Source organism: Nyctereutes procyonoides, unplaced genomic scaffold (assembly GCF_905146905.1).
Source record: "Nyctereutes procyonoides isolate TBG_1078 unplaced genomic scaffold, NYPRO_anot_genome, whole genome shotgun sequence".
NCBI lineage: Eukaryota > Metazoa > Chordata > Mammalia > Carnivora > Canidae > Nyctereutes > Nyctereutes procyonoides.
Genome location: NW_026575049.1, coordinates 40,969,951 through 40,978,703, shown reverse-complemented (window position 1 = coordinate 40,978,703; position 8,753 = coordinate 40,969,951).

The following is an 8,753-nucleotide window of genomic DNA, read 5'->3' as shown; positions in this document are numbered from 1 at the left end:
ACAGTTGCAAATTCCTTGAAGAAGGAGCCATGACTATTTTTCTCTTAGTTGCTTATCTTCAGTGTTCAGTGTGGTGTTGAGGATTTGTGAAGATGGTTAATTTGGGTGTGAAGAAAGAGAGCATTTCTAAAGCATGAGAGAAATCCTGCCCCTTGGGGTTTGGTGGGAGCATGGGCTGGGGATGAGACATAATGACATGAAATTAAACCACAATGACACCAGTCTGACTATACTCAGGGGGTGGCTCGAAGAGAATAGAATCAGCAAGAATTTGGAAACAGAAAAATCTGGGTTCAAAGCTTGATTTTAGAATTTATGACCTTGTAAAATTGGGCAAATAATCTGTTTTTTCATGAGGAAAACTGGAATAATATGAATTTCTTGCGTCTTTTGTGGGGGCTTAAGGTAAGCAGGGTAAACTCATTAGGTAGGATCTAACAAGAGCAGTCATTCCCATTACTTCCTTCCTGCACTAGTAACCAGTGAACTTTTTTCCTGAACTTTTCCCTGGAGCTAATTTTTTCTTTCTTTTTAAAGATTTTATTTATTTGTTTTGGAGAGATAGGAAAAACAGAGGAAGGGGGAGAAGGAGAAGTAGGCTGCCTACTGAGTTGGGAGCCTAATGGGGGCTCGATCCCAGTATCCTGTGATCATGACCTGAGCTGAAAGAAGACACTTAACCGACTGAGCCACCCAGGTGCCCCACCCTGGAGCTAGTTCCTGCTACCCTTGATGTTAGCTTTCTTGAGAAAATCCATAAGGAAATTCCTGTGAGGAAAGTCTAGGAATTCAAAAGCCTAGAGGGAACTGAATTACTGTGGATGATTAGTCCAAAGCTCCCTACTTATTAGATATATGGCCAGCAATTAGCACTCCTAGTCATGTGTAAACACACACACATACACACAGGCACACACACTAAATTTCAATATAAACTTGTATCTATATAAGTAACCATAAACTACTGTGTTAGTTTTTCATTGCTGTCACAACAATTACCACAAACTTGAACGATGTGACACAATGGATTATTATCTTACAGTTCTGTTCACATGGGTCTCACAAAGCTAAAATCAAGGTGTTGGCAGGGAGGCGAGTTCCTTTCCGGAAGGTAAGGGGAGAAAGCATTCCTTGACTTTTCCGGCTTCTAGAGACTTCCAACAGTCCTAGGCTCATGGCTTCCACCTCCTTAAAGGCAGCAGTGGTGGCCTAAGTCCTTCTCACTTTGCTCTGTTTCTGCTTCTTCCACTATGGCCAGGAAAGGTCTACTTTTAAGGATCCATATGGTTATATTGGCCCATCTGGAGAAACCAAAATAAGTTCCATATCTTAAAGTTGTTAACCTTACACCTACAAAGTCCCTTTTGCCCATATAACATATTCACAGACTTGCAAGGTGAGGGCATGGACATTTTTTGGGGTGGGAGGGATTATTCTGCGTACCACAATTAGGAGGCATGCATTTCAAACCTCAGGGGTGCAGAATGCATATACAACTGAGAATTTCTAAGCTACCTCCATCTATAAAACCAATCCATCTCTTCTGCAAACTTCCAACACATCAAAACCCTTCTCAGGCTAGTGTGTCTGGACTCCTGCCTCCTCTAGACCTCATTGCAATCTTGAGAAGTCTCTAAACAAGTACTATAAAAACAAAACTCTCTGGGTCTCCTATTTCTATCTGAACCACCATCTTCTCTGTAGGACCTACCTTGGCCTCTGGTTGCTCAAACTGGGGTCTTGTGAGTTTACATTTCCTGAAAGCTTCAGGATGTGCAGAACTATTGGAGACCTGACCCACTCCCTATACTTCCCACCCAAGGTACCCACACTGTCGATCTGATGTCTCCAGGACAAGAAGGAGTCCAGGGAGAATATAATTCTATTTTTGGGATGTTGCCATCCTATTTCTCATTGTGGGGTTATTCTTGCCCTGATCCTTCTCCTGTTCCTGCACATGCTCATCTTTTTTCTGATCTCTTCATGCTACACACTAGTGCCCTGCTGGAAGATCATCTGCTCTGTAGCCCTCGGCCCATGGAGGCTCCAGCATCAGCATGTCCTGCATGCTCTACTAAACTCTTACTCTTCATGTTGGGACAGGAATAGGTTTTGACCTAATTTGATCCCATTGCAAGGAATCCTGAGCTTGGATGGGAGTCCTGGGGAAGAGATGCTTTCATTCCCCATTTGTCTCGTCATACTGCAGGAAAGGTGAGGCTGGTGCCATCAGTGGCCGCCACTCAGGCCCTGGGATGAAGCCAACACAACAGGCCCAGAGAAAACATACAGAAAAGGTAGACCTATTGGCATCGATTTACATTCAAATTCCAACAATTTCTGAAGCCATAAACTTGTCAGTTATATGTTACAAAATCTTAACAACTGTGTTCGTTTTAACTGGATTACTCCTCACTTACTTTTTCTTTCTTGAAAATGTCAGTAATGCCTTCTCTCGCTGGGCCCCGTGTCTTCCTAAATAATATTATGCTGGATTATTGTCTTGTATAATATAGTTTGGGCTGATACAGCTGCTCTAACATTTATTTATTTATTTATTTATTTATTTATTTATTTATTTATTTTGAAAAATAATAACACTGGTTAAACTGAGAGGGTGGATGATTAGGCCACATTCCTCTAAATGAAAACAACTGATGAAATCTGCAAGTCATTTTTTCCTACTTTGGAACTACTTGTGTATTTGCCTGGTTTTAAACATATGAATACTATAGACATTCACGTTTCACATTATGATTTTGTTCTGAAAATAAGAAGAAAAATACTTTTCTTAATATTTTCCAAGAAGATATCTTTGTATTTGAAGCCCTGTGTTTGCTAATTAACTTGAAAAATATATTTTCTTGAGAGGTAATTATATGTCTCTTCCTACAGTGACTCTTTTCAGAATGAAATGAATATTTTTCCTCAAGTTTGGCCAAGATAAGTACTGATTTGATGAAACAATTAGCATTTCATTTATTTGTCCCAACTTCTTTTTCAGAAATGAAGTAGATGGTATTAAGGGGTATATTGTGTTTTTTACAAAAATCTATCTGACCATTCATATGCCCAATGGAAGCTCTGTTTTTCTTTCCAATTGCCTAGCTTGCTATTCAACCGTGAGGTCTAATATTTTCCATTGAGGTGAAATTCAAATAATCCAAAGTAATTATTTAAAGTGTACACCCCAAAAGAAAACGCTATGCCCATTAAGTAGTCATTCCCAATTCCCCACTAATCCCAGGCCCTGGAAGACACCTCCTTGCTTTCTGTTTCTGTGGATTTACCTATTCTGGATATTTCATATAAATGGAATCAAACAATATTAACTGTTTGCATCTGGCTTCTTTTACTTAGCATGATATTTTTGAAATTCATCCACACTGTAGCAGGTATCACTATACCTTATTACACATATATGCCATAATCCATTTATCCTTTCACTCACTCATGGGCATTTGAATTTTTCCAATCTGTTGGCTATTGTGAATAGCACTGTTCAATTTTTTGCACGGATACCTGTTTTAAAATCTTTTGGGTACCTTTCTAGGAGTAGAATCACTGGGTAATCTGGTGATTCTATTTGACCTTTTGAAGAATCAAGAAATTATATGCCACAGTGGCTGCACTATTTCCATCCCCGCCAGAAATGTGTGTTCTAATTTCTTCATATCACTAGATTTGCTAAATTTGTTAATTCTAGTAAATTAAAAAAAATTCTTTGGGACTTTCCATAAGTAGGATCATGCCATCTGCAAATAGAAATAATTTTTCCTTCAACACTTGGATGCCTTTTATTATTATTTTTCTTGTCTAAATTCTCTGGGTAGAAGAACTTCCAGTATAATGTTGAATAGCAGTGATAAAGGGGAGCATCCTTGCCTTATTCCTTAATTTGGGGGTGGGGGGATCTTTCAATCTTTCACCATTGAGTTTGGTGTTTGCTAGGCTTTTATAAATATCCTATATCATGTCGATTAAGCTTTCTTCTATTCCTAATTTTCTGTTTTTATCATGAAACGGTATTGAATTTTGTCAAATGCTTTTTATACATCAATTAGATCATCTTTGATTTTTTTCTTTGTTATGTTATTGTGGTGTGTCACATAAATTGATTTTCTTATGCTTAACAACTCTTACATTGCTGGGATAAACCCCACTTGGTCATGGTGGGTAGTCTTTTCCGTGTGTTTTTGCGTTCAGTTTATTTTTGTTGAGGAGATTTGCATCTATGTTAATTAGAGATGTCAATGATTTTTCTTTTCTTATGGTGCCTTTCTGGCTTTAATAACAGGGTAATGTTGGCCTAAGAGAAAGAATTAGGGAATATGTCCTCCTTCTTGTATTTTTGGGAAACTCTACTTGAGAAGTATTGGTTATAATCCTTTGAGTATTTGGTAGAAGTCATCAGTGAGCCATCTGGTCCTGGATATTTCTTGTTTGGAGGTTTTTGATTACTGACTCAGTCTCTTTACTTGTTAGAAATCTGTTTAGATTTTCTACTCCTTGATTCAGTTTTGATGATTTCTAGGAATTTTTCCATTTTTTCTGTCTATGCTAACTATGTTTGGTGTATAGTTGTCCTTAGTATTCTCTAGTAATTCTTTTCTGTAATATTAGCAGTGATGTTACCTTTTTCATTTCTGATTTTAGTTATTTGCATCTTGTCTCTTTTTTTCTTAGTCAGCCTACCTGAAGGTTTCTTAACTTTTTCAAATCTTTTCAAAGAACAAATATTTGGTTTCATTGGTCCTTTATGTTTTTTTTTCCTGTACTCTATTTCATTTATTTCCACTTTAATCTTAATTATTTCCTTCCTTCTTCTAGAATTGGGTTCAGTTTGCTCTTAGTTTTCTAGATTCTTAAGGTGCAATGTTAGTTTCCTAATTTGAAATCTTTCTTTGTTTTTAATTGTAGGCATTTACAACTATTAATTTCCCTCTGAACACAGGTGCTGCATTTCATAAATTTTCCTGCATCTCAAAGTATTTTCTAATTTTTTTTTGAGACAGCATGAGTGCATGTGTGTTTTCAGTGGCGGGGAGGGGCAGAGGAAGAGGAGAAAGAGTATCTCAAGCAGTCTCTTTGTCCAGGGCAGAGCCTGACAAGGGGCTCGATCCCATGACCCTGATATCATGACCTGGGCTGAAATCAAGAGTCAGACCCTCAGCTGATTGAGCCACCAAGGCACCCCTCTAATTTTCTTTGTGAATTTTTTTGACCTATTTGTTACTTGAGAATGTGCTATTTAATTTTCATACTTGTGAATTTTCCAGATTTCTTTATGCTATGTGATCTTTAATTTATTCCATTGTGATCAAAGAAGACACTTTGTAGGATTTCAATTTCTTAAAAATATTGAGATTGATTTTGTGGCCTAAATATATCCTGGAGAAAGTTCTCTGTGTACTTAAGAAGAGTGTGTTCTGCTGTTGTGTGGAATGTCTGTTTGTGGGTTTATTGGGTCACTCAAGTGCTCTATTTCCTTAGTGATCTTCTGTCTGAATCATCTATCCATTATTGAAAGTGGGATATTAGGGTCCCCACTATTATTATAGGACTATTTCTCCTTCAGTTCTGTCAATGTTTACTTCATGTATTTTCTAGCCTTGTTGTTTGGTGCATCTATGTGTTGTATAATTGTTACGCCTTCTTGATGATAGAGCCTTTAATGTATTACATATTTGGTCATTTATAACAGTATTTGATTTAAAGTCAATTTTATCTGATATTTGTATAGCCACTGTAGCTTTCTTTTCATTATGATTTGCATGGAATATCTCTTATTATTCTTTCACTTTTGACTTATTTGTATCTTTGGATCTAAGGTGATTTTCTCATAGAGACATAATTAGATAGCCCTATTATAACTGGTATATTGAGTCCATTTATATTTAAAGTGAATACTGATAAGGAAGAGCTTACTTCTGTCATTTGGCTACTTTTAAAAATGTCATATATATATATATATATATATATGGTTCCTTGGTCCCTCTAGTAAATACCGCCTAGCTTTCTTTGTGTTTGGTTCTTTGTGTGTGTGTGTGTGTGTGTGTGTATGTGTGTGTGTTTTCCCTTTCTTATTTTCGTTTTCTGTAGATATTTTTTAAAGATTTCAATTTTAGTTAATCTCTACACCCAACATGAGGCTTGAAGTCACAACCCTGAGATCAAGAATCACATGCTCTACTGACTGAGCCAGCCAGGTACTCCTTTTCTGTATATTTTTATATTATTTTTTTAGTAGCTAACCTGGGGATTACAATTAACATCCTAAATTTATAACAATCTCGCTTAAATTGATGTCATCCTAGCTTCGATAGCATACATAAACTCTACTTCTATACAGTTCTCCCCCTCTTCCTTTATGTCACTGTTGTTGTTGTTACACAAATTGTATCTGTATACATTGTATGGCGATTAACATAGATTTAGAATTTTTTTATGATTTGTCTTTTAAATCCTATGGAAAAGAAAAGTAGAGGTACAAATCAAAAATATAATTCTGGCTTTGATATTTACCCATATAATTACCTTTACTGGTGTTCTTTATTTCTTTATATGGCTTTGAGTTATTACTAAGCATCCTTTGATTTAATCCTAAGGGACTCTCTTTTGCTTTCCTTGCAGAGTAGGACTACCAACAACAAACTCCTTCAGCATCTGTTTATCTAAGGATGTCTTAATTTTTCTTTCATTTTTAATTGATAATTTTACTGGGTATTGAATTCTTGGTTGAAAGTATTTTCTTGTACACTTGAAATATGTCCTCCCCATCGCTTTCTGGCCTCCATGGTTTCTGATGGTAGTTGGGTATTAACCTCATTGAGAATTCCTTTTATGTAATCAGTTGCTTCTCATCTGCTTTCAAGATTCCCTCTTTGCCTTTGTCTTTCAATAGCTTGATTAGAATGTATTCACTGTAGGGGTGCATGGGTGGCTCAGTGGGTTGAGTGCCTGATTTGGTTTGGGCTCAGGTCATGATCTCATGGGTCATGGAATCGAGGCTCACATCAGGCTTCCTGCTCTATGGGGAGTCTGCTTGGGGATTCTGTCCCTCTGTCCTCCACCGCTTGTACTTGTGTGCTCCTCTCTATCAAATAAATACATAAATAAATCTTTTTTTAAGAATGTATTCACTATAGATCATAGATCTTTTTTAGTGTATCCACTTGAAGTCCTTTGTCCTACCAGAATCTGCAGATTCATGTCTTTCAACAAGATTGAGAATTTTTCAGCCATTATTCTTCAGCGTACCTTCCACCTCTTCCTCTCTCTTCTGGAACTAACATAATGTGTATGCTGGTAGACTGGTGATGTCTCACAGGTCCTTTAGAACATTTATTTTTCTTCATTTATTTTATTTCTGCTATTCAGTCTTGATCATTTTAATTGCATTATTTTTAAATTTACTGATTCTTTTTCTGCCTGGTCACATCAGCTTTGAAACTCTCTAGTAAATTTTTCATTTCAGTGATTGTGCTTTTCAACTTTTCCTATTTGTTTTCTTTTTCTAATTTATTTATCTTTACTGACATACTCTATTTATTCATACATTATTGTCCTTAACTCCTTCAGTTCTTTGTCCATGGTGTTCTGTAACTCTGATCACACCTGAAACAGTTGATATAACATCTTTGCCTAGCTAGTCCTGTTACTGGGCTTTCACAAGGACAGTTTCAGTCCATTTTTTTTCCTGCCATGAATGGGCCATAGGTTTCTATTTCTTTGTACATCTTGTGATTTTGTTGTTGGTGATGGTACCTGCACATTTTGGGTATTACAATGTGCTAACTCAGAGATCAGATTCTTCCCATGTCCCACTGTTTCCATGTTGTCTCTTTCAGAGAGCAATCACTTATTTGGTGAGTTTTCCAAACCATTTTTACAGAGGCAATATTTTTTGTGTGTGTATCTTTCCAAAATCTGTGTTCCACTGTCACAGTGATCAGCCAGTGACCTAAAGCGATTTCCTTCAGTGACAACAAGCACTGTCCTAGTTTTGTAGCCTGAATCTGGACTGGGCCACTTTTTCAGCACTAAGCTAGGCCACTTAGAACTCTACCTTTGTCTTTATCTTCTAGCACAGATCCCAAAGATCAGCCAGGAGTGCAAGCTTTGTGTTGTCTCTGGTCTTTTCTGTGCAGGAAACCAGTCCTGGGCTCACATATTGGACTCCAATTGCCCAAGTGTTTGCAGTAGCCTTTCAAAATACTTATTCCCCCAAGAATCTTCCTTCTCAGCTTCCTCCTTCCTAAGCTTTTTGGTGTACTTGCCACTTGCCCCAAATGGCCCTAGGTTGAATATGTCTTTAAATGCTTCCAACAGATACCACCTCAGGAAACCAAATGGGAGAGAATCAAAGGCAAATCTTTGTGTTAGTCCCTCAGAGCCATCAGATAGGTCAAAACACACAACCCTAAGTTTTAAAGAGTAAGGTTTATAACTCTCCAGCTCCACCTTGGCAAGCTGCATTAGGAATGCAGGCTGATGTCTCTACAGTCACTGCCAGAGATAGTGGCCAGTAAGCAAAACTGCCAAATTCCTTTTTTACTGAAATTTCCCAGTCTCTTTCTTCAGGATGTACTTCCCTGGTTGCTGCAAATTTCAACTAAAGAGTTCTTAGGAAAGTTGATTCTATCAGTTTTTGTCAATTTAAACATTACTTGAGTGGATGGATCAATGCTTGAAGCTTCTTCTTCCACCATTTGCCATGATATCACTCCTGAGTTTATTCTTTATTATTTTAC